The sequence below is a fragment of the Pezoporus wallicus genome, unplaced genomic scaffold (genome assembly GCF_028554395.1).
Source record: "Pezoporus wallicus isolate ANWC-B61680 ecotype Strahan unplaced genomic scaffold, APGP_CSIRO_Pwel_v1 contig_6094, whole genome shotgun sequence".
Lineage (NCBI taxonomy): Eukaryota > Metazoa > Chordata > Aves > Psittaciformes > Psittacidae > Pezoporus > Pezoporus wallicus.
Window position 1 is genome coordinate 664,356 of NW_026635941.1, and position 25,915 is coordinate 690,270.

Consider the following 25,915-nt stretch of genomic DNA (forward strand, 5'->3'; position numbering starts at 1 on the left):
AACTGGTAACACAATGGGACAGTGGGTTATTGCTTGTTTTGGTTTTGCCTGCATGTGGTCATAAATTATCTTCTTATTTTAGGCATTTTCTTCAGAGATTATCATTAAATGCTTTGATTTAAGGGCAGAAAATTATGACAGTTCATAATATTTTACTGATTTTTTGCAAAAAAATTATATAACGTAGATTTACACTGCATATTTATTTTGGAGGAATATGTATTGCCATAAGAAAATAGCTGGTTTTCTTCTTTTCTGCCATCTACAGCCTTTCATTAAGGGATCATATCATGTGCAAGAAACATGTTGCTTTCTTTGGAGATTAACATCTCAGCAGTCTCTCCACACCTAAAGATTCTTTTACCATAAAGAGGAACAAAGCAGCTTGGAAATTTCCGTCACATTTTCCAAACTGTCTAGCTACAATCCCCTCATCTTAAAGGCCATTGGATGAGAAAAGATTACTGAACAAAAGACACTTAGGATAATGTACCTTTAAAACAGCCCAGCTTAAAAATCAGCAACAAATGGACTTCACAGCTTTTCAGAGTGACTCTGCCTACCTATTGCCGCAAGCACACAGAATCACAATGACTTACTGGTTTTCTTTGTCACTCATGCATTCCTAAAAATTCACATAATTTACCACAACTTTCCTTTCCTCTGTCTTGTTTTACAGCCCATATAAACTCATTCAAAAGAATTAGTCCAAGCCACAGATAAAATTGCAGAATTTGTCTGTGACCTTGGAAGACCTAGACAGAGTACAATGTTTGTTGTTTCCTCTTTACAATTGCTACCTACAATTAATTGTAACAAGGAATACATGTAACATTATTTTAGGGTAAGTTATGTTTTGTTAATCTTCAGGTTTTAATTCCCATTTGAGGAGAGCAGGTACATTTAGGGTGCTGTATACAGCAGTCCTGTAAAAAAGAAAAAAAGTTCTTTAGGAAGAACAGACGGGTTTCAAGCAAAAAGCAGATAACTGATATTTCTAAGCAACTAATTCAGTCAAAATCCACAGGAGCCTGAAAATGAGCATCTAAAATTAGAGTGGCATATGAGGCTATTGAGGTAACATTTTCTTTATAATGTCATTGCCTTGATCCCCTGTGAGCAGAAATTAAAAAAATAAAAAATATCTAAAAGAAGTAGAAGCACATTTTGAAAGATTTTATTATATTGCATTAGCAACTCTCCTTTTCATTTAGCATTTTTCATCTAAATTGTTAATATTGATTTTTTTATACACAATTCAGTACAACAGTCACTTGTGGAAGGCTTTGTTCATAATTGCAATGACTTCTGTATTGTACTAGAGATGAATATTGATGTCACTGCATCGAGAATTTATAATGTAATGAAACACTGTGCCATACAGCACAGAACTGTCATTGTTCCTCAGCCTCAGTTTGAACAATGCCTGTTAGAAGAGTTAGATGATTTTTCTACTAGTAAAAGGTCTTTTTATGGGGTTAACATCAGTCTGCAAACACATGTGTTTTCCCCTTACATCACATCTGAATAGGGGCATGAATAATTCCCTGCAAAATTAATTTTAGCTTTAGAGCATACTGTAGATTAATACACACCATAGTAAATAAGGAAATAATGTGGAAACAGCCATCAAGCTACATGATTATGAAATACTCTTTGCACTTTCTGAGGGTCACAGTGATAACTATTCTCTGTTTAATAACAATATTTAAGTTTTATGCAGACAAATATCAGCATACAAGTAAATTTTAAGAGAGCATTACTGTCCTTATATATCAGCAAGTTAGTTGCTTACCACAATCCTTCAGTGTTGCAAAGGGTCATCGTTCAGCTATTTCAAGTTACTAAATATCAAAAAGAGTCAACAGGTGTACAGGCAGTTTTGAAGCTTCTTGATCAAATTATGTGAACCACCAGTTGTGTATGGTGAAGAATGATCCACAATTCTGGAAAATCACGGACACATTCTAAAAGGGAGGCATACTTTAAAAGGATTCAGGGCAAAGCAGCATTCTCACAGAAAATGGAGAGCTGGATTTGAAAGGCACAATGGAAACCTCTATAATCAGGAGGCACAGGCCAAAGAATGAAATGAGCATGTAAAGAAAAAGTCACAAAAAGGGAGAACCCTGCAGTTCCCTCCTTCAGTCCAATCTCATGCAAGAAACAGAGGAAGAGAAGTTTCAGATGTATTTACTACTGAAAAATGGAGGTCACAATCTATAATTATGGGTCGTGTTTTGAAGGAACCCCAGCATTTTTCATCTTCTAGCCTGAAAATGCTCCTAGCTTTCCTACACTTTCTTTTCAGGCCTTGGGTAACGTGAGTCCAAGATTTCTGATATGAGATTATTGTTTTACATGATTGCGGGTGACTGTAGCAGATAACCCCAGGTTAGGCATGCCTTGAGCAGTGTAGTTTGTTCACCAGAGAGGTAAAACAGTCAGTTGTTCTGTGAAAAAGATCTCGTATTCCTGAAGCTGCCTTCTTACACACAGGATATGCTTTCTCATACCAATGAAAATCATTCTACTGGTTTGACTTAAGCAATGTTCTGCTGTACACTAAAAGCATGGTTTTGGTCTTGTAGTACTACATTTCCAGATCTGTAATCACTGGAAAACACAAAAGTTATGCTGTCCATACCACTTGTTGCCCTAGAACATCCCAAATTATTAGGTCTTTCTAGTATTATGTGGAAGAGTAGGTAAATTAGGTGATTATTAGCAATTCCTACTGTACTTCAGGTATCCATTTCTCAATTCATTATTGTTGAACTCAAGGGCTGCATGAGCTGTGTCCTGCTACAGGTGCACTGAGAACACTCCCACAGTCACATTTCTGACTGTCCATACCATCACTTTTTTGGAGTGCTGTGTGAATTTCCATGGGAGACTTTCCACACCAAGAAGGAGGTGGCCTTATGACTTTCTCAAGAGTGTCCACATGAATGCTGTCTGAATGCCTACTTTGAATGTCTAAAATACGAAAAATTTACATCAAAACATTACATTTCAAATGGATAACAACATCATTAATGGTACTACCATTAAAGTGAGTTGAGGTTATGAAAGCTTTTGGGATTATGAATTTTGATTTTAATATGACACACAGGATTTTGTGGAATGGATAGATGTTATGAAAAAGTCTTCACTGGCCAAGAAATTAATATTTGGGTCCAGCTGAACTCCTAAGTAATGCAGTCAAGCCGTTTCCCTGCTGAAAAAAAACAGAAAACCCAACCCAAAAAGAAAACCTTTATGCAGATTCTTTTCTATATTGAATCTAAGTGAGCAAAACTAAATATTTCATTTCTCTTTTAAATATGCTTCGTGGACCTTATACCATATATCTTACATTTTTCTAACAAGGAGGATACAGGGTTTAATATTCATTGTAAGATTTAGTCCCTCAGTAATATGCTTAACATGAAAAATATATGTTAATACAAGTAATAATTTATGTCAACAACTCTTATTAGATAATTACTCTCCATCATCATTATGATTGCATCCAACTCATCATTTAAACATAATTTCTTTGTTTTTCAATGAAAGTCAAAGGACAAAATGGTTTCTTATCAGTCACCCTGCTATTTATTGCTAACAATACAGACTGGAAAATTATGCAAGTAATGAAAGAGTTATTTTCATGAATACCTAGAAAAAGCATTTTTACTGAAAAGTTATTGTAATGGAAAACTGAGACATAAAGGAGCTTCTTGCAATCTTGTTCTTCTCAGGAACAATTTGCATTTGTTTCATGAAAAATATTCTGCAAGTTAGGTAGCAAAAAGTAAAATAAATAAGTCAGCATCTAACATTTAGTTACAACTGCAAAGATCCTTTATTTAGATCTCATTTCATTCACCTAACAAACAGGGGCTTATTTACTTAATATTTTGTCACGGAATATTTTATCTTTTTCTTTTCTTTTCTTAAAAGTCAAGCACAAATAAAACTGTCTATTCTGTTACTCGTCAGTACTCTTTTATTACATGAACAAATTCTTAAGTGCAACTCACCAACTGTCTTTTTCCTTTGCAAAAATAAAATGTATTTTGCAGATTATTTAAAAAATTAACTGTTGTTACTGCTGTTGACTCCTGTTACTGCCTGCTGTTACCCGAAATCGTTTGTCTTTTCAACATAAAGTATGTTTATTTAGTGCTAAGTGTGCTGGTATTTTGGCTGTTCAGACCTGAGGAGCTGTAAATCTGCATCTGCCAGCTTCTTTTTCCAGGGTAAAACACTGGGATCCTCAGCCCAGAGGATGCGCACAGGCTAGACTGGCACAGCACAGTCCTTTCAGACTTCATCTGTAGAGAAAAATTTTCAGGAAAAAGGGGTGTTGTGGGTAGGTTGTCACTAGGTGTAGGTGTGACAGATTACAGGTGGATCTATTTTTTTCCTCCGTAGTAAGACACCAGGGTCAGCATTGCCTTTTTCAAGGTCCATGAAATGGCTAAAATTTATCTCTGGATATCATCACAGTTTCATGAACATTTTCATCTGGTTTCATAAACAAAAGCGACAGAAAGAAATCTTGTGTTTAGCACAGACTCCCATGAGTCTAGGTGCAAGTTTCTGTAAGGAATAAGGATGTGCTGAAAGGAACTGTTATTCTGTAGTTCAGTATTTACTTTCCCACTTTCTGACGAATGTCAGAGAAAGACTGTAATCTTTCAAAAAACTAAACTCAAATAAATTATTTAAAGTTCTTCAAGCTCAAAATCATTACTTGATAAAGCATGCATAGAGAAGGATCTACAGAATAATGCCTGGCACATTATCCTATTCAGTGATAGAAATAATTCTATTCTGCTGTTAATCATAGTCTTTGTATGTGTTTTGGGATTATAACTACATGAAAGCAGTGAAAGTATATACTATCTCTTTCTTCCTCCAAATGCTTAGTAAAATAACAAATGTTCACAGATATTTTTCTAATTGAATTCCTTCTAGGCCACCTACACAGAAAAACACAATTGCTGATGCCTGCAGCAGCCACATTGTGCTGCATTGTATAAATAGCTCTGGGAGTTCAATAAAGAGCCAAATCACACAACAGGTTTGACAAACAGGAACCTTCATTTGATAAAAGTGAAAAGGTCTATCCCCCAATTTTCAAACTGTTTTTGCTTTTGAAACACTGGGAAAGGATCGGAAATTGAGATGGGGACAGAAAGGAGAAGGTCAATTTTTGCCTTTTCTTTTGCAGTTATCTGTGCATTGACTCTAAAATGTGTTAAGTAAATGTAACAATACAAATTGTAGATGATTATATGCAATACAGTAAACAATATGTAATTATAACAGATAGTGGGTATAAAGTGGACTGGAATAAAATACAAAATATATTGCTGCAGTAAAAAAAAAGTCCAGTACCATACAGTGAAAAAGCTTTGAAATCAAAAGTCCTTTGATAGCATGATGTTGTTTGAACAGCTAAAACGAATTATGATTCCACTGGGTACTTGTGTACTTTCACATCTCACACTGTATTAAAGAAGATGAAAATTCTAGAAGAAACTGCCATCAAGAGAAAACCTTCAAATAGATTTTCTCTGCTGGCAAAATTACAACTTACATTTTCCATTTTACAAAGAAACACAAAGTTGTGGATTTGTATTAGGATAGATTTTATTCATGCAAAGATATAACTAGATAGGTAGATAAATAGATATTAGTAGACAAACACACAAACAACCTATGCACAAGCACGTGTCTTAGATGCGAGAAAGCTGAAAAAACAAGGTTGCAGTGTAAGACATCTAAAAGCTTATGAATGCCAAAATTAAGGTTTTTGTCAAATTGTCATCCTTCAGTGTTTGCCATGGTGCTGTCTGGAGGTGTATGCTGATTATGCTATGTGTAGAATCTCCCCGATCCCTGCTTGATATAGCTCCCTCAGATGATTCATGTTAAAGCAATCACCTGATCTGCAGTCTGGAAGGACAAGTTTAAGCTAGTTCATGGCTTCTCAGAAACATAAACAAATTTAATTTTGCTAACCTTCCAAGAACAAAAACATGAACCAGAGGGATAAAGGGGCAGAGAAACAGGCGAGGGGAGCAGAGGAAAAGACAAGGGAGGAGTTACTTCAGAGTCAAAATTTACAGCCCCTTCAGTGTCACTCCTTGAGGAACACCTCTAGAAAGGAGCTCCTCTGCTGCAGCCAGCAGTAGAAACTACCAGCCTATATAACTACTAAGTGGAAATAGCAGTAGTCAGCCTTGCTTACCCAGTCTTCCTATCTGTATGTGAACCAGCAGGTGTACTTCAAGATTTTCTCTGTTATCCATAATTCAATCACTCGTGGGCTTGTTTTTCCAAACAAAGATAATGCCCTGATTTAAAAACAAGTCCCACAAGAGTTTTGCTTCCAAGCATGGAAATGCTGGTTCTTCTCAGTGAAAAATTTAAGATCATTAAAAGGGCAAATGTGCTTTCCCCCTATTTTCATTCTGGGAAGTGAGTTAACCATATACCTGTATCTCTTAACAGAAATAAGAATTGACACCCAGCATGGGCATTTTCACTGAGAATATTTTAAGCTGTGAAATCTTCTAAGAAACTGAAAACAGGATCTTAAAATGAAAAGGGACAGGCCTTAGATGCAGACCCTGCCTACACATACCATGGAGGGGAATCACCCTGGCTTTATCTTGCTGCTTAATGACTAAATAAATCTTTTGCTCCAGAGAACACTGAGTTGGAGCAATGTAAGGAACATCGGTGTCTCCAACATGCTGCACTGCACAGTACTGTTGGGGAGATTCACCAGGCTCCCACAGTCCATGTCTTGTGCAGTCCTAGTGCCTCATATTAGCCCTGAGAAGAAGGATAGGGCAAGGATATTTCTTTCAGTCCATTGGCTTCAGTAGTGACTTCTGGAGTTATGATGCTAATGTACTTCTCACATTCATGGTCCGTAGCATATTTGTCCATATACAATTACTTTCACTCACTGAGAATAAGAACCTCCTAAAAAATCTATCCTGACAACTGCAATTGTGACTGGTATCCCCAGCACCCAAGGCAGATGGGCTCTGCTGGGCATAAGCAGTGAGGTCCCACAGAGTCTTAGTATGCTACTCGCCGTGACAGTCCCTACCTTGGCTGTATCAGTCCACCCTTGCAAATGTCTCTCGTGCATTATTTTCCTCTCATTTATTAAGCAGTGTAATACATCCTTTTTTGCGTGCCTCTATAAAATTCATCTTCTTGCTAGCCCTTCTAATACAAAAAAAACACTGTACCCTCTCTTCCCTTCTCTTTCATATGAGCACAGTTCTCCTGCACTTCAATTTTCCTTTTCTCTGCACCACCTAAGCAATCTTCTCGTGCAGTCTTTGGTGACATATTGGACATGTGCTGCCTCTTCCACAAGACCTCTGTCTCACACAATGAACAGAGCAGAAAGACAGGGAGCATACACAACTGCAGGGAAAGGTCTGCTCAGCCCATGAAGCCTAGGAGGGTTTGTGCACAGATTACTCTGTGGAGTGTTGTATGTACTCCCATACATAAGAAAAACCTGTGAAGTAGTTAGAGCAGGCTTAGGCAAGAAGACTCACCAACTAATTAAACTGCTGAACTCTTAACAGGATTCTGCTAAGTTCTTGTAAACTGATAATCCTCTAGGCTATTCATATAGCCAAGTCTGTGCCCATTTCCTAGTGATGGTAAAAACTGTTGATCCCAAGAGATCCTCTTCCAAGTTTTAACCCTTCTTCAAAGCACAGATATGGTAGACGAGCTTTGTAAACAGCTGTTTGATATTTTTAAGAGGGGGTGGAGAGATTTTAAACCTCATTTTGCTTTGCTGACACATTCAAAAAATGTTTACACATCAGGTTGTAGGTAAGATTTTGTATTTTCACTATCTCTAAGCGAGACCATGATAGTATTGCCCCTGGCATGCATTCCTTAACTTGGTTAAGGAGACGTTTGCATTTTTAGGGGCTGGAGGGGTCTTTTTCAGAATTTTAATGTGAGGAAGAGATTGGGAGAGTTTTGCCAATCCATTACGATTTTTAAAGTCAATAACATGACAAAAGAAGAAAAAAATAATTTCCTAAACAGTTGAAAATATGGTGGAGAGGCAATTTATTTTCTAAATAAGGAAAATATTATGAAATTGGATGTTAAGAGTGACTCATTCTTCCACTAGTACAAGACTTTAGCTTTTAACATTGTTATACATTTACTCTGGATTCCGGCATACATAATAAGAAAAAGACCTAAAACCCTTAAAGTGACTCGCTGTTAAACTGAGTTGGTTTTAAAAACCACCAAAACCATGTAAATTGCAATGCAATACAAGAAAAGTAGGAAAAATAGAACGCAAAGGCTATAAAAAGGAAACTGGCATGTGGTGCTTCTGCCATCTTGTGGCTCTTCTGCAGAAAGTCATATGAATGTTAACTCATATATACTTAAAACTGTTTCAGTATTAATTCTCCTAGTTTTACCTGTGGCACAGGTCTGCCAATAATAGTCATAGACACATGAACTGTTCAGGTAAGGCATAGCCATGTGTTGAAATAAAAACACTATGTACCAGTAAAAAAATTCTGGAAAGACATTTTTGCTTTGTAGACAACATTTATTCTCCTCGGGGCTCCAGCCATTTTCCCAGAGGAAAGAAAGGTACATTTTATTAAGTATATATAAATACAACTATAATACATATATATATGTATGCATTTATAGAAGTATGTTTAAGCATTTATCTCCTAGAAATGAGTACATTTATACGTACATGAATGTAAACACCATCCAAAACATATACGTTTAGATATCTGTGATTCTAAATAAGACCTGAAGATGTTAACAGATAAAATACATGATCAGCCCTACTTCTTTCAGTTTCAGTTCTTCTTAAGAGAATCAGGACATTGATTACTTCCCCCATAACTGCAACTTCCAGGAGTTTCCACATCAACTCACACAATCTGAGCTGAATTTCAACCATTCCACTCAATTCAACAAACCATCATGTTTCTGTTCAGATATATTCAGTCTGAAATGAAATATTGAGCCTGTTTTCCCAATTGGAAAGCAAAACATTGCAGCAGAAACACTGAAAATTTCAGTTTTGCAGACTGTTTTGTTCCACTTGTTGTGGCCAAATATGGTTTGCATTAGAAAGTCTTCATCAGATTTACTCAAAAACCGCTAGTCTATCAATCAGTATGAACAGAAAGTGTTCTTCATTTCACCTTTGGAGACCAAACATGGGAAATAGCTTCATTTCTCTGCCCTGAAAGTTGCAAGCCTGACTACATATGATCAAGGCTTATAAACTTCATCCACCACTAAGTCCATAGTGCTAACACCCCTTCCCCAAAATAAAAAGAAATTAGAGTGGGAGCAATGGGTGGTTAGCTTCTTGGGGCCCCAAGACAACTTCTTGAAAAGAGGCTATTATATGGGATTTGAACAGATTGTACCCTGCAAAGAAGGTACATGCAATTTACATGGTAAAAAATGCATTAACCATGAGTAAATATATCCTGCAGGTGAGCTGAAACTGTATGAACTATGATTGTTGAAAAATGAATGTGTAATATATTACACAGTGCTAGATCTCAGGCTCCAACACACTTCATTGGTAGACAACCAGCACTGGTTTTCAGAATGGAGCTTGGATATATGTGTTTATCTGTATTGCAATAGCATGTACCAGAATTGCAACCACACACCAGGATGCAACATCACCAGAATCCCACTGCACTAAGTACCATATACAAGACAAAGACTGTCTCTACCTCAAATAACTAGCACCTAGGAGCAAAAAAGAGAAATATTGAACAGTTTCTAAGATCTGTAAAATGAAAAAAAAAAAAATCCAAAATACTTAACATATATTTTAAAACGGACTAGGTTCCCTATGAGAGAATAAAAAATTCTAAGATCAAGTTTCTCTGATATTAGAGAATACATGTGAAACCCGCCATCCAAATTAAAGTTTTATCACCACTTTAGTGCTAGTCCACACAGTGAATGGCTGTCTGTTTTATGAGTTCCTTTTTAGCCTAAACGACAGAAGTTTAAGTTACAGATTTAAAAATAGTAGCCCTGCTGCTAGTTATGTTTCGCTACAGGGCCTAATTTCCTTTTCTTAGCTCTTTGTCTTGCAATTTTAGGATCTGGAAAATTATGCATAACTGGATATTTTGTAAGCACCTCCTGTAACATTAATCATGCTAATATTAAGAAATGTGAGGATTAAAGTGGCACCTTAATTTTGCACCCCTGCTTGTATGCATTGTAATAGTGCACATTTTTACCTTTCTCAGTGTACAGTATGAATCGCCTCTGAGAACGAGTCGCTGGTTCGCAGCATAAGAAGCAGTTGCCCATAACACCTTGGTTTCATTTGTCATTGACACCGGGAGGTGTAAACTGAAATAGGAAACAAGATGGTCTTCTGAGTTTGGCAGGTGAAATCTACCCCACTGAGTTGCTTTTTGTCCCTGTCACAGAGACTCCCATCAGCTAAGCAGAAAAGCTTATAAATTATTTTCTCATTTGTCTACTAATTATGATTTCCTTATTAAATGCTTGACTTGAGACTCTGTTCTGGGGTCAAAGCTGATCACTTACAGAGAAAACTGATGTCAGCAAAAGCTATACCTTCAACCTGGAAATTGTTAATAGTAAGTGTTCCGATAAAAATCAAGCTGCAGACATTTTGAAGTATGCATCCAAGACTGATAGATATTTTACTCCTAAAATCATTCCCTGCCTTAGTTTTTCCCTTGTAAAAAACAAGCCAATGTTTCTTACACATCTAGAGTTGCAGTATTAAGTAAATCTATTTATCACTGTTGAATAACCAAGATCACGAATTTAGTATCTGCTTTCAAGGAAGGCCAATTAGAGTAAATACTGTATTAAATCACACAATCATATTAATAAAAGATATTAAATAGGTTCTCGCTGAGTAAGCCTAAATCGGGAACAACAAAAAAATAGACAGAATACCTCAAAGAATGTATGCATAAGGGTCTTGCTCAGCAGTAAAGTTGCAGATGCACAGAAAACCTTAATTTTGGCATTTTGTTAAGCATGAGGTACTTGATCTTGCAGCAAGTATGTTTGTTTTTACACAAGCCAGATTAAATTTTTAGTATTTATACTAATTTAGTATTTAAATTTAGATTTCAGGTAATCCTATGCAATCTAATCACTGAGACACAAATACAGAATTATTTCTACAGCTTTGCAATAATCAAATATTTGTACTGTTAAACTGCCATTAAATTTGAATCTGTTTTTTTTTTTTTTTTCTTTGGCTCTAGAATGGGACAAACTCACAATTGCACCTTACCAGTAGCACCTGGTAATTATGAGGATTCCAAATAAATCACTTCCTTTTATTTAGTACTTTTTGTCTCACAAGATTTTTGCTTTTCAAAGCTCTTATCACCAGGTTAGACTACAGACATCAACCAGCCAATAAACCAAGTGTATGGTTTTATTTTCATAGAAGACTTAGCTGTTGCTAATGTGCATTTAAGCAGGCAAAAATAATGACAGATCCAAAGATAATTGCACTAGGTAAGCAAAAAGTACGAATTTGTATTTACATGTCTGTGCCTATGTTGAATAACAAGAAAACTTGTAGCTTTGTGCTAAAGGGAATTTTTGTTTATTAGTAACATCAGAAGTTGATTATTTTTAGAGACCAAATTTCCATCAGCTTATGAAAAAGGCAAAAGACTGACAAGTTCAAAAATAGTCTTTCATATACCAGAACTGTTTATGCTGTGCTTGTCTGTGGTAGACTGGCTTCAATCCAACTCACCAAGCTGCCTTTCAGTGATACTTTACTTATGATTAAGCCTTTACTCACTTGTAGTACAGCCTGTTTAACATTCAAAATGAAATTTTCTTAAAAAGGTTGCTTCTGTGGCTCAGACATCTTTTTTCAAATTACTAATTGCTATAGGGGAAATCCTTCCTACACTGATAACTGAACGTTAAAGGGAACAGTTGGAGACTAACCAGAAATATTCATCTCATTCCAAAATTTATCTGTCCCTGTAATCCAAATGTAAACTTTCAGACCTAGCTATCAGAGGTTAAACTGCTAAATCTCGTGCTTGAACACAACTGATGCATTTCCATTGCCACTTATTACCAGAAATAAAACAAAACTTTGGGATGGAAGATGACTTGCAAAATTTTGGTACTACTGATTGTAGGCTGGCAAAATTATAAGAAAATAAACCAAGATTTTATTATTAAAATTCTAAGGGCTTTTTTTATAATAGGTGATGGCTGACTGTATTGAAAAAAACTGTCAATGTGACAGGTATTTTTGCTAAAAGCAAATCCATTTTTTAATTGCAAAAATAAAGCAGCATTTTTCTACCTAAGATATTTCTTAGAGAGAAAACTCATCAAAATTGAATCCATTTAAAATTTTGGAGGAAAGAATATCTCAATAGAGATAGAAGAATATCTCATCTTAATAACCAGATGTCAAAGAGGAGGCTAAACTTGCAAAGAAAGGGTACTGTTGAAGTCTCAAAGGGGAGGAGGAAGATAAATCGCAATATGTGGAAAGGAGCATCCTAACAGGGCTTGGAACATGATCCTTCACAGGAAAGAAGGAGTTTCTGATTTTTGAAAAAATGATGTTCTATGGGCAATCCTCTTGCCAGCCTGTGGTATAATACAGGACTTCCTTTCCTCCTGGAAACTTGAATGAGAGGCACCCGCAAATCGCTCTTCTGTAGTGTATGAAGCAGACCTGCAAACACACGTGCAGTTCTTCACGGGACTTCTCAAAAACTTTTTAAAGCAATTAAATTAATTGCATTTGCACATTTGTCAGTAACGTAGGTGGGTGGAAAGCACTGGTGGTTTCAGGACAGTGAGAAAAGCAAAACCTTGGGTTTTAAGGATGTAGGCCACAGAGTTCATAGAATTACAGATTTAACTGGGCAGGAGATAGATTCACCTAGGCATGGCTAGGGAGAAATAGAGTAGCTACATATAATTTGTAGAATACCAGGGAAAGAGGGAGCAAATGTTTAGAAAGCTGAGTAGCTGGGGTACAAGTCCAGCTACAGCTGCTGAGTTTTGTAAGAAATCCGGAGGAAGGCATTGAAGATGGACTATACTGAGTGAAAGAGAAATAACTTAGTATAAGCTTTTCAGAGATAGATAAACTTTTAAGAGCTTTTAACTCACTGAGATATGTATAAAAACAGCTGGTAGAAGCTCAAATATTTCACTGTTAAGCAGGAACTTTTCTGACATGCAAGAAGTGTGAAAAGGAGACTACTGAGCAGCCTGCTTCGCCAACATCACCACAGCATCCAATAGTGACAGCCTTCTATTTTAGCCCAAAACTAGCAACTAGTTGAATGTGTGGCTACCAGATCTGGATGGTATTACTCACACCATGTCATGTGAGATGCAAGGTACTTGGAAATCCCCAGTGGAAGCACTGAGAATTCACTTTGCAGATGCAAGAGACCTTACTTCACCTCCTTTTGCAAACTGTACTTGAAGAATCATGGTTATCATTCATGTGATATCACTGTCCACTGTAAGACCAGGTACACAGAATGGCCTGCAATCTTATTCTTATTGCATCAACAAATTAGGTATAATAAGTCAACAGATGCTAATAGGTAGATTGGCACTAAAATATACGTAAAATTCAAATATTCCCAGTTTCTTTCCTGATAAAGATTAATATAGCTTTGTTTGAAAATCCCTGAAAGACATATTTTTTTCCCTAACTTCTCCATTGTTTCCTCATTCTTTGAATAAAACTAGTAAAGCTCCTACATTTTTTCTTCAATTCATGTGAGTCTTCAGTTTCTTTTCCAGTTAGGAGGTTGAAAGGGCAAAAAATAAAAAAATTATAAAGAGGAAGAAGGCATCTCAAGCAATATTTTCCAAGACTGATGGGGTAAGGGAACATTTGGGTATGGAGAGGGAGGGGTTTTTAGAATTTCTCTTCTCACTTTTTCCAAGACTTAAGAAAAAACCCAAACATATAAATATGATGTGTTTAATATATGTCAGTGTTCATTTTTTTACTTTCAGGACAAACAAGATTTAAAGAGTGAAAAATAGTAAGCGTATACTTCTGAATTAAAGAAGTACCTTTTAAAGGACTACACTAAAATTCACAATACAACTACATTTGTGGCCAGCATTTTTTCTGTTTTCCCTCAGGTATTTAATGTATAGCATTTTAAATTAGAATTTAAGACTCTTCCTTATGTATGTGACCTGTTATTTTGTATTGTAGTTAAAAGTTTTTCACTTTGTCTGTACTTCTGAGGGTATGCATAACAGAAGTGAAAAGTCTGATTAATACTACTATCAGGAGTGTGTGCTAATCTCTTATATCCAGAGAAGTTGGAGGTTATTTCCAGGCTGATGTCATTTGTAGAAAGAAAATATTTTTAAAATGCCTAACATGATTGGGAAATTTATAACCTGAAATACATTCTCTTTGTTGATGATTTTATGCAGGTTTTTCTATCTAGCTTTTTTTGCCCCTTTCATTCTGTTAAATACTTCAGGACCCTTATGACAACCATTGCATAAATGAAAGGTCAAAATTGTATTACCAAAATGAGACACCAAAAAATAGCATTTAAGAGGTTCTTACTTAGAAGATCTAAATCAAAATTACACATGTGCATTGCCTATCTAAACAGAAATTATTGATGTCCTGACAGTAATGATATCCTGACAGACACAATACTTATTTGTGCTATGAAAAAAATCACCTTTCACAGCACACGGTGGACCTCAGGATGTGCTTTCCATCCTTCACATTTCTGGATGGGTGTCAGGGAGCAGGCATGGGGTGCTCAGCCTGGAATGGGGCTTCCCAGGGGGAAGCAGGAAGATCCACCATCCCAGCCAGAAGCAGGGCAGTCACAGGGTACCAGGGCACCCCAAGCCATCAGGCATCTTCCCAGGGATGGGACAGGAGCCTGCAGATAGGCCAAGCTCTTTGAACCCCACGGCTGGGCAGTGGGAAGCTAGGTCCAGCCAAGAAGCCACACCATAAAACAACACTGTAGTGTTGAGGCAGGTCTGGAATCAGCACGCCTCAATTATGACTTAGACGGGGAGAAAAGGCCTGGGGCTGAGCGTACATAGAGCTTCTGGACACATAGGAGGCCCCAGGTGAGGCTGGTCAGGGTCTTTATGGCTTATTAGTGCACTGAGGGCTCTGAGAGAGGGAATGGTGAGTTAGAGCAAACACGGCTGTGCCAGACTGTTTAACAGGTATATATGTACTAATTAAATATTGGCAACTGTCCCTAACTAGAGCAAGCCAGAAACAGTCATTCCTAACTGAAGAGGCACTCACAGGAAGCATAAAAGACAGTTCTTGAATTTAAGAGTAATACTTCTGTAGGCAGCAATTTCTATTTCTCTATCAAAAGCTGTATCACAGAACCATAGAAATGAGGAAAGGAATGGACTTAAAGATACCATATAGAACATTCTTCTGCTCAAAGGCTGTAGAATTGCACTTATGTCATTCCTAATAACTGTTCTTAAAAATTTCCAGTAACAGCTTTATATAAGATGTATTTCTACAACACATTCCCTGCTAGAAAACTTTTGGGTGTTTGTGTGAGTGTTTTTAATTCTAACCGCTTACTTAAATCATTTTTATTTCAGAGTCTATTAGTTCTTGTGCTGTCTATCAAGAGCGCTGAGAACAGATTATTTCTTTCCTCTTTTTGCTAGTTTCTTTTGGTTTTCAAGACTGATCAGCTGTTACCTCTATCTTTTCCTTCACTGACTAAATCAGAACTTCCAAACTTTCCTCATAAGCCACGTTTTAAGAGGTGGACTGCTCTTGCCATTCACTTCTGAATTTTCTCCAGTTGTTTTGTATTGTTCATGAAGCATGAGGAAATACTCTGGTTGCTAAATACATGCTAAATACACCAGAAAGTTGACTTTCAAGGCACAACTTGACATTTGTATTTTTTTTATTACACCTTTCTTTTCCAGCCTGTCCAGATCCCTCCGTAGAGCCTTCCTGCCCTCAAGCAGATCAAAACTCCCAGCCAACTTGGTATCATCTGCAAATTTACTGAGAATGCACTTGATCCCCTTGTCCAGATCATTGACAAAGATATTAAACAGAACTGTCCCAACACTCAGCCCTGGGGAGCCCCCTTGTGACTGGGCACCAACCTGATTTAACTCCATTCACCACCACTCTTTGGGCTTGGCAATCCAGCCAGTTTTTACCCTGCGAAACATGTGCTCATCCATGCCATGAGCAGCCATTTTCTCCAGAAGAGTGCTGTGGGAAACATTGTCAAAGGCTTTACTAAAGTCTAGGTAGACAACATCCTCTGCCTTTCCTTCATCCACTGAGTGGGTCAGTTTGTCATAGGAGATCAGGTTAGTCCAGCAGTACCTGACTCCCATAAACCCATGGTGACTGGGCCTGATCAACTGGTTGTCCCATACATGCCATGTGATGGCACTGAAGATGATCTGCTCCATATCTTCCCCAACACTGAGGTCAGACTGACAGGCCTGTAGTTCTCCAGATCCCTCTTCTGACCCTTCTTGTGGACAAGCATCACATTTTCTAACCTCCAGTAAACTGGGGCCTTCCTGATTAGCCAGGACTGCTGATAAAGACTGAAAGTGGCTTGGATAACTAAGCCAAGGAGTCAAGAGGGCTGAGAACATAAGGGATTTAATCTGTTTCTGATGAAGCGAGATAGATTTGGAATAGAAGACAAATAAGCGGGTAGAGACAATGAGGAAAGCAGTATTAAAAAAGTCAAGGATTACAGTAAGTGGTATCTCTGGCCATGAAATCCAGTAAAGGAATACAATTCTTTGTCCTGGAAGATGAAAAAGCTGATGGAGAAGGGAACAGGCTGTACTGGATTTCCTTCAAAAAATTCTCAGCAGCAAAAGAACAAGAATAGAGGAACAGGGCACGAAGGACTGAGTCAAGGCTCAGGATTAATGTGTTAGCATCTTACACTGAGAGGAAGGCATGGAAGTAAGAGAGAAAGGGGAAAGGAAAAGGTGAAGGGGATGAACATTTCTTCTACTGAAAGGATGTAAGGGCAAGCATGGTGACATTAAGGATGACAGAAAACCCCTCTACATCCATTTCTGGAGATACTGGAAAAAATAAGAAAAAAATAGATATGATACAAGACAAACAAACATGCCACTTTGGCATCCAGACATAGTTGCAATCATTACAATTATCCAGAATAAGAGAAAGAACCTGAGAAGAGGTGAAAGTTTTCAAAATATTTCTCACCATTAAATAAAACCTACATATTTTGAAACGTGTCTTAGTGACACAGCAAGACAGACCAAGAGTAAGGCATAGTCTGTAAAATGAGAGTCCGTGTTAAGAAAACTGCTGAAATAACAGTTGAAGGGGAAGCTTTTTCCTCTTCTCATGTGTGACAGTTGAGAGATGAATGCCACATGAAGATAAGTATTGTCATTCAAAAAAGAGAAGGAAAGAAGTTGTGGACAGAAGCAAAGCAATGGTTACAACAAAGGCTGGAGACACATAGAACCTCCAGAGATGGATTAATGGACAGGAAACTGAATAGTGATGATGAAAGTAACAGAAAGGGAGTTTGAGCTGAGAGGGATATAATCTGATCGATGAGGTAGCTGTGAGCACAATATGAAAGAACTGAAGAAAAGCAAGGGAGACAAGGAAGCTCAGAAGAAAAATAATTATGTTAGGAGAAGAGGAAGCTGGGAAATCAGCACAGGTTACTGTGATGAGAAGGGAAGTCAGAGGGAATTGCTTGTTTTGCAGTCTTTGCTTTTCTGCTGCACTAGTATGAAGACATCATTCCCACACATTACACAGTGCAGTACCCCCACGGTTTTGCACAGAGGGAACATGAATGAGGGGCAGAGTGAACATATCAGCAGATGCACATTTGGGGTGATAAAGTCCTGATCTTCACAACTGGGCTGAGATAAGAAATACACTGAGATAAATTCACTTACAAGAACTCTTTTAAATTACCCTTGTTCAGTGGGAATTCCCATTCAATGTACCAAATCGAGAATTGCTAGGATGAATCACAACAGTGGTCTAACTTGCCCTAGACAAAAACTAGAGCTGTTGTGTTCCAGACACCATGTAAGCAAGATCACTAAAAAATATGTTGCTCCTTGAGTCACATCCCTCATTTGCAGTTTTTTTCTGTAAGTATTTTAATTAAAAGTCCCCTCTGCGTAAGCCATGTTGCTTCATCATAACTCTAAGACTGCAATAAAAGTAAAAGGATACATTTATTTACCAATACAGACAAAATTAATAAATATTTTTAAATTGTTGTCTGTATTCTGGTGGCAAACTTGATTTTGATATTTTTTTTTTTTTGTCTTCATGGGAAAAGCACATAAGTTCACAAAAATTAAGGTAAACAAATGTCAAGAGATGAAAGAGTAAATAAAAAGAGTGAATCAGTATGACCACTGAACTGTACTCACATGCATGAAACAGTAAAACATCTCCACCCTGGGACACAAGAAACAACTGGAATTATCAGGAAATTTAATGGCATGTAGGTATCCAGAGAAAATAATGGTTCTGTTACAGCTACAACCTCTCTCCACCTGTGATTTAGTGGCCTTAAAATACCAAAATAAACTCATTACAATTGTAAGTCCCAAGAAGGAAATAGATTGCCAAATCAAAAACGAGATGCAAATGCTCTTTAGATAATGTCATTTCTCAAGTGTGTGTTACAAGGGATAGAAAAAATTATTTCTCCATCTTCTCCTGTGCATCACAGCGATCTCCATAAATCCTGCAGAAATTCACGCACTGGATTTGCAAACAGATATACTCCACTTTAAACTTTTGAGTAGTCATTTTAGCTTTGCTGGAATTACTCGTTCACCGGAAGTCAAACACTGTTATCATCATTTCTAAGATTAGAATAAAGTTTCCAAAGCTCATTAAAAGCATTTGTCAAAGCAGCAGGCTGCTGAGTAGGATTCTGCCAGATACTAGGAATGAAAGTGAGATGAAGGCCACAATGTCATCTTGAGAAGTACTCCACAGGCACTGAAAGTTTCAGAAATACTTCATATTTTATCTGGACGTGATCCTGGAATAAGAGAATTTGAAGTGCATTTGAGGAATTAAAAATGAGCTAATTAAAAAAAGTCATAACAACAAAGACAAGTATCATTACTTTCACTATGCTCTATTCATCACAAAAAGATAATAGATGCACTCTCCTTGACATAGTATTAAACAAATCAGTTCCCACTTCTGTGTGCACAACCATTCACTCTTCTTCCAGGAAGCATTGAAGGTTTAGGTCTCTGGTCATGCCTTACCCTTTGCCTGCACACAAAAGAGCCCAGTGAGTAGTAAGAGGCAAAAATTGCTTTGGTTAAATCACTGTGAACACTCACAGAAACCCAGTGGGGACAGATGGTGTGTAATGCTAGAATCATAAAGTAAAATATTAGTATAACCATTACATTATCCAAAAGACAATTTCTCTAACTGTACATTGCTCATCCCATGCTATCACAGTATGTATTTAGATCAGCATTGTTTTGAAGACCCTAAGTCAACACAACAAAATATCATGAGGCCTATAGTCCCAGCACGAATGAAGGGAAAGCTTCACTTTGCCATCTGTGAGACCAAAAGATAAGTTTGGGAGGTCACCTCTACCCTGTAGCTGGTAAGAACCATGAGTAATTTCATGTGAGTACATGAAGTTTCAGGATGAAAAGTTTAAAAGTGAGATATATTTTAGATTTCCCTTGTAACGTTCCCAAGATATATATCAAATAAACCCCACACTGATTTGTTTAATGAGATTTTCAGCTTAAAATGACTGCAGGCCACCAAAAATCAGATTCACCTCTTGAACAGAAACATGGAGAAGGGATATTTGTGTAAGACTCCATATCTATCCTTGAAGCTTAAAACAGTTTGTCATTCTGGGACTTGGTTTTCAGTTTTGAATGACAGATATCACCTGAGTGTCAAGTTTAATTAAAAAAAAAAAAAAAAGCTAAGCTTCTACTTCAACAAGAGAAATCTGTTTGAAAATCATTCATCTACCTGTTGAGTCATTGACTACTTGAAAATAAGTTATAGTTGCATGCAAGAAAAACTGTTACACAAGGCTTTCTATTTAATTTAGCAGTATGCTTTCGCAATGTCTCTGTGTAAGTGCATATATCCTACAATGTTGTGTATATAATATATATTTCTTTCTTTTTAGAAATAGTTCAGATTTTCTGTCTTCATAAATTGGATCCAGCTTTCACTGAGGTAAATTCACACTGAAGCAAGTGGCAATGTTCCACAGATACAACATTAAGATATATATATGGGACCAGTATGAATGAATTCATTAATTCTTTCCAGTGAATATTTATTAATTTTACATAATATTCAAAGGAAATAAATATGCTATGGTACATTGGACTGTGGGCTTCAGTAATAAGAACACAAGACATTAGTTAATAAGTGTTTGAATAACTGACTGCATTTAAGAATCCGTTCAATTAATGAGGTAACAATTATTTCCTGCAAGAGAACTGGCTTCCTACTCCATCAGTGTTTCATCTAATCATATTTCTAGATTGTATTATAGAATTTGCTTCCATTTAACTTTATTTTACATATTTTCTAAGCAAACCTGGTCCAATGCAAAACTCTGGTACACTCTCACTGCTTCTAAAAAATCAGTAGGAGCATGTCCACCATCCAGAAAGTTTTACTGTTGTGGTTTTAAATTAAATGTTACACCTCTGTTCAGTATTTAATTGCCAAATCAACTTACCTAGTACCCTACCCCCCAAGAGGAACTGAGCATCCCAAATTTCCAGTAAAGCCATAATATAATTGACTGGAATGAAACAACTTTCATTTTCATTGAGCTCAAATACAAAGTCCTCTCGCTGCACCAAGCCCTTATAGGTCACCCCACTCCCCAGGTTTTGCTGAAATCCAAGTAAGACCTTTTCTTAAAGTCATTATTCTTCCTTCCCCTGTGCATGTGCATGTCTCAGAGGTCAGAATATAGTAATCTTGTTTCACATTGCAAATGTTGTGGTAGAAACACAGTCCTGTTTTGAGAAATCTGATAAATTATATGGCATTTCCTGTTTGAAAAAGGGGAGCAACAGAATTTTTCTGGAACGTGCAATGCTGGTGACACTCAAGTGAGGCAATTGCTTTCATGGCACAGCACTGTGAGCCAAGAATATGGGCTATCTCTAGTCTACAGTTCAGAATGCAAGAAAAGGTATTGCTCGCACTCAAAATACTACAAATATGTCCATGCAGACATTCAAATAAATATCACCAGGTTCACAAATTAATTCAGTCCTCCCTCAAGAATCTCATTTGCTGCCATAATAGAAACATCCAGGGAGCCAAAATCTTGTGTGGTCAAGCAACTTGAAGTGCTGTTGCAGCTGATGCTTATGAAGGTTCAGGTAACACCCTCTTTTGGTTGAATCCTAAACTGAAAACTTGCCTTATCTGTTTACCAGGAGGTAGGAATTCCACATTACAGTAGATCCTTAGATACACATCTAATGAAAGGTATAAAGTATACTATTGCAAAGCTGTGATTAGATTCCTTTCCTGTCAGTTCTTTTTACTCTGTGGCTTTGCAAAGATCAGGGGAACAGACAAGAAGGCAGTAAATCCAGTCTACTAACTTTAAACAGAAATGATCATTTGTGTATGACAAAAAGCCCTAAAGAACTCAAATATGGTTATCAAAATTTGAATTTCTGCATATAAATAGCCACATCATGGTTTGATGATTAGATCAAGATGAATTTTCTTACATGGCACTCCATAAATAGAAACTCATCAGTTAGCTGTAATCACTGCCTGCTGAGAATGCCCTCACAGTGCCAGATGCCCAGACTTTCTCCTTATTTACAGTCTTCAACAAATAGAGATCATTATAGGTATGTTTACCCAGTAATGCATTCGAACCAGTTGTAAGCAAAAATGCAAATTTATAAATTCTGTTTAGTAATTTTGATTAATGGATTTCAGATATTTTCTCCTGATATCTTAATTTTTTAATCATGGAATCTTATAGCCATATTCAGATCATGTCACAGTAAATTCATGTATTCATAGAATCATAGACTCATAGAATCGTTAGGGTTGGAAAGGACCTTAAGATCATCTAGTTCCAAGCCCCCTGCGTGGGCAGGGGCACCTTAAACTAAATCATATCACCCAAGGCCTCGTCCAACCTGGCCTTGAACACTGCCAGGGATGGAGCATTCACAACCTCCCTGGGCAACCAATTCAACTGCCTCACCACCCTAACAGGAAAGAATTTCCTTCTTATATCCAATCTAAACTTCCCCTGTTTAAGTTTTAACCCGTTACCCCTTGTCCTGTCACTACAATCCCTAATGAAGAGTCCCTCACCAGCATCCCTATAGGCCCCATTCAGATACTGGAAGGCTGCTATGAGGTCCCCAAGCAGCCTTCTCTTCTCCAGGCTGAACAGCCCCAACTTTCTCAGCCTGTCTTCATCCGGGAGGTGCTCCAGTCCCCTGATCATTCTCGTGGCCCTTCTCTGGACTTGTTCCAACAGTTCCATGTCCTTTTTATGTTGAGGACACCAGAACTGCACACAATACTCCAGGTGAGGTCTCACAAGAGCAGAGTAGAGGGGCACGATCACCTCCTTCGACCTGCTGGTCACGCTCCTTTTGATGCAGCCCAGGATACCATTGGCTTTCTGGGCTGCAAGCGCATACTGCCAGCCCATGTTCATTTTCTCATCAACCAACACCCCCAAGTCCTTCTCCGCAGGGCTGCTTTGAATCTTTTCTCTGCCCAACCTGTAGCTGTGCCTGGGATTGCTCTGAGCCAGGACCTTGTAGGACCTTGCACTTGGCATGGTTAAACCTCATGAGGTTGGCATCAGCCCACCTCACAAGCATGTCAAGGTCCCTCTGGATGGCATTCCTTCCCTCCAGCGTATCAACTGAACCACACAGTTTGGTGTCATCAGCTGAGGGCACACTCAATCCCACTGTCCATGCCAGTGACAAAGATGTTAAACAAGACCAGTCCCAACACCGATGCCTGAGGAGCACCACTCTTTACTGTCTCCAGCCGGACATTGAGCCATTGACCACAACTCTTTGTGTGCGGCCATCCAGCCAGTTCTTTATCCACCGAGTGGTCCATCCATCAAATTGATGTTGCTCCAATTTAGAGACAAGAATGTTGTGTGGGACAGTGTCGAATGCTTTACACAAGTCCAGGTAGATGACATCAACAGCTCTACCCCTGTCCATCAGTTCTGTAGCCCCATCATAGAAGGCCACCAAATTGGTCAGGCAGGATTTCCCCTTACTGAAGCCATGCTGGCTGTCACCAACCACCTTGCTGTTTTTCATGAGCCTTAGCATGCCACCCAGGAGAACCTGCTCCAAGATTTTGCCAGGCACAGAGGTGAGACTGACTGGTCTGTAGTTCCCTGCGTCATCCATTTTCCCCTTCTTGAAAATGGGGGTTATATCTCCCTTTTTCCAGTCATCAGGAACTTCACCTGACTGCCATGATTTTTCAAATATGATGTCCAGTGGTTTAGCAACTTCACTGTATACATTTGAACTTCATTTGCCAGTTCCTTCAGGATCCACGGATGAATTTCTTCAGGTCCCATGGACTTGTGCATGTTCTGTTTTTTTAAGATGGTCTCGAACCAGATCCTCTCCTACAGTGGGCGCAAGGTCTTCATTCTCACAGTCCCTGCATCTGCCTTCCAAGACTTGGGTGGCTTGGTCAGAGCCTTTGCCAGTGAAGACCGAGGCAAAGAAGTCATTCAGAACCTCAGCCTTCTCCAAATCCTGTGTAGCCAGTTCTCCTAAGAGCTTCCTGAGGGGGCCTACATTCTCTCTAGTCTGTTTTTTATTTGCTATGTACTTGTAGAATCCCTTCCTCTTATCTTTAATACCTCTAGCTAAGTTTAATTCTAACTGAGCCTTAGCTTTCCTAACCTGGTCCCTAGCTTCCCGGACAACATCCCTCTACTCTTCCCATGCCACCTGTCCTTGCTTCCACTTATTATAAGCCTCTTTTTTCATTTGAATTTTCCTCAGCAGCTCCTTATCCATCCAAGGAGGTCTCCTGGCCCTCCTGCTGCACTTCCTTCTGGTTGGGATGCAACACTCCTGAGCTTGCAGCAGGTGATCCTTGAATATCAACCAACAGTCTTGGGCCCCTCTGCCCTCTAGGGCTGTATCCCATGGAACCTTCCTAAGCAGGTTCCTGAAGAGGCCAAAGTCTGCTCTTTTGAAGTCCAGGGCAGTGAGCTTGCTGCATGCTCTTCTCACTGTCCTGAGGATCTCAAATTCGAGCATCTCATGATCGCTGCATCCAAGGCTCCCCTGGAGAGTCACATTTCCAACGAGCCCTTCCCTGTTGGTGAGCACGAGGTCAAGCATGGCACCTCTCCTTGTCAGCTCCTCTATTACTTCCAGAAGGAAGTTGCCTTCTACACAATCAAGGAACCTCCTGGATTGCTTGTGCCGGGCCGTACCGTCCTTCCAACAGATGTCAGGGTGGTTGAAGTCACCCATGAGAACAAGGGCCTGCGAGCGTGAGGCTTTTCCTATCTGTCTATGGAGTGCTTCATCCACAGGTTCTCCTTGATCAGGCGGTCTGTAACAGATCCCCACAGTAATGTCTCCCATAGCTATATTCCCTTTAACCCTGACCCACAAACTCTCTGTGGACTGCTCACCTGTCCCCAGACAGAGTTCCATACTCTCCAGCCTATCCCTAACATAAAGGGCAACTCCCCCTCCCTGCCTGCCAGACCTGTCTTTCCTAAAGAGCCTGTAACCTTCCATTCCAACACTCCAGTCATAGGAGCCATCCCACCATGTTTCTGCGATGCCTATTATCTCATACCCCCGTAGACATGCACACATCTCTAATTCCTCTAATTTGTTCCCCATGCTACGGGCATTTGTATAGAGGCATCTGAGCCGAGCTCCAGCTGAAGCTGGCTCATTGGCTGGGGCAGCTGGGATATCTCTGCATTGCTCCAAGCATTTACTATAGGTGCTGGCAACTATTCATCTGTAACACCATATGTTTAAAATAAAGCCAAATAAAAATTGAAATGGTAATTTTGTAAAGTAAATAAATCTTGTAGAATAATTCCACAAAAAAAAAATTTGCAATTGTGTTTATGTTGGTAATGTTGGTAACTAGTACTGCATCTCAATCGCTCTAGCTATATAATCCCCTGTTTGAGGAGGATGCTGAGGTTACTGCACTTCATGTGCTTTTCTGGTTGTCTTTTGACTTGGCCTGGGCTCTGTGCATAGGATTCAGCTGAAAAAATGTAGTGTCTAATGTAAGTATAACTCAGCATCTGAGATAAAATTATAGATTTTCTGTATAGTCATGGACATAAATGGGTCTTTCAGGGTACAAATCACCTCAATCTAAATCAGAGATATAAAACAGGCCAGACAAACTGTGTCCAAAAAAGTCTGTTTCTTGCCATTTACAGACCTTACAGAGAATCCAGGGTAACTAACACAGACACAGATGTCAATACCACAGGAGTGCATCTCACATGAGATGAATCCCCTGTCAAATATTTAAACCTGCTTGCACTTACGCCCAAAGGAACTTCAGAATTGCACTCCTCCTGTAGAAAGATCAAAGTCCAGTAGAACAATTCCCTGAAACATCCCTGGCAACAAAGGATTCCACTAACAGACTTGTTCACTTGCATGTGCAGTAAGTGTCAAGCAAAGACTGACCTTTCCCATGCATCAGAACCTTCTCAGTTCTAGTTTTCATATGAAATAGCTATATCCTGCCCTATACCTGGCATCTCTTACC